At 61.7% G+C, this 1,029-nt stretch overlaps 1 protein-coding gene across 1 annotated transcript in view; it reads left to right on the forward strand.

The window, feature by feature from the left end:
- The window catches only part of PKD1 (polycystic kidney disease 1 (autosomal dominant)), a gene marked incomplete at both ends in the record, with an annotated part of 46,458 nt that overhangs the window by 27,036 nt on the left and 18,393 nt on the right, over positions 1 to 1,029 (forward strand).

A 1,029-nucleotide genomic window follows, 5' to 3' on the forward strand; every position in this document is an offset into this window, starting at 1 on the left:
CTGAGTCACGGTCTGGTGGCTTGGCCACTGGGTCCCCGTCCCGCAGAGCTCGGTGAAGTGTCTGCCTCCTGGAAGGGGCTGCTGGGAGGAGGGCGAGGGGAGGCTCGGCACAAGGGCAGTACGGAGAATTCCAGTCTTTGTGGATCGTCGCTCAAGGGGGAGACTTTCCCATGAGTGACTGCTTTCCTAACCACGCCCTTAGTTCCTGGTGACACCTTGCTTCAAAGGCACGGTGGCACTTTCTCAGGAGGTCTCTCTGCTCGGTGCTCTGTCGCCTTCTCCGCAGCAGGAGCCCCCAAAGGAGAGCTGGGGGCAGCGGGCTCCGGTGCTGCGGGTGGGCTGGGGTCCCGCTGCTGGGATTGGGGAGGTCTCGCATAGCCAAGGTGGAGAGCACGTGCATTTGGGATTGCAGCTCGCACCTCAGCAGGCCCAGCACCACGAAAGCCCAGTTATCCCTTCTGCAAACGCCCCTCGATTTCCCGTGTGCTCCGTGCAGGTGACGAGTGCCCACGCGTCCCAGGGCAGCATCCTGAGCTGCTCCGGTCTCTGCAGCCTGGCCGGGCTGCACGGCTGCTCCTTCTCGGGGCTGTTTGCATCTCCCCACGCTGCACATGTGGTCCTGGCCTCCCGGGCTGGAGCGCACGGTCCTGCGGTGCCTGCGGAGGAGGATCTGTGTCCCAGCTGTTCCTCAGACCCCGGGGAGCGACGCCAAAAGCAGCGCAGCTCCTCCCAGCGCACTGACTCTGTTTTTAAGTTTTCTTTGTGCTCCATCAAACTAAACCTGGATTTTCTCCTCTGGGTTCAATGCACCTGTGTGCATCCTCCACCTGCAGCTTCCCAGAGCTGGACCAGGGAGGAACTGGGCTTCAGGTCCGTGATGCAGACTGGGCACCAGGGCAGGCGTCAGTAACGCTGTTGTTGTGTAACCATCTGCTTCCTCTCTCATCTTCCTCTCCAGCTGAAGGGCAGATCCTGGCCCCTTCCTTCCCTCAGCCCCGCGCGATAGTCAGCACTTAACCCAAACGACTC

The sequence above is a fragment of the Pterocles gutturalis genome, unplaced genomic scaffold, assembly GCF_000699245.1.
Source record: "Pterocles gutturalis isolate BGI_N339 unplaced genomic scaffold, ASM69924v1 scaffold11858, whole genome shotgun sequence".
Taxonomy (NCBI): domain Eukaryota; kingdom Metazoa; phylum Chordata; class Aves; order Pterocliformes; family Pteroclidae; genus Pterocles; species Pterocles gutturalis.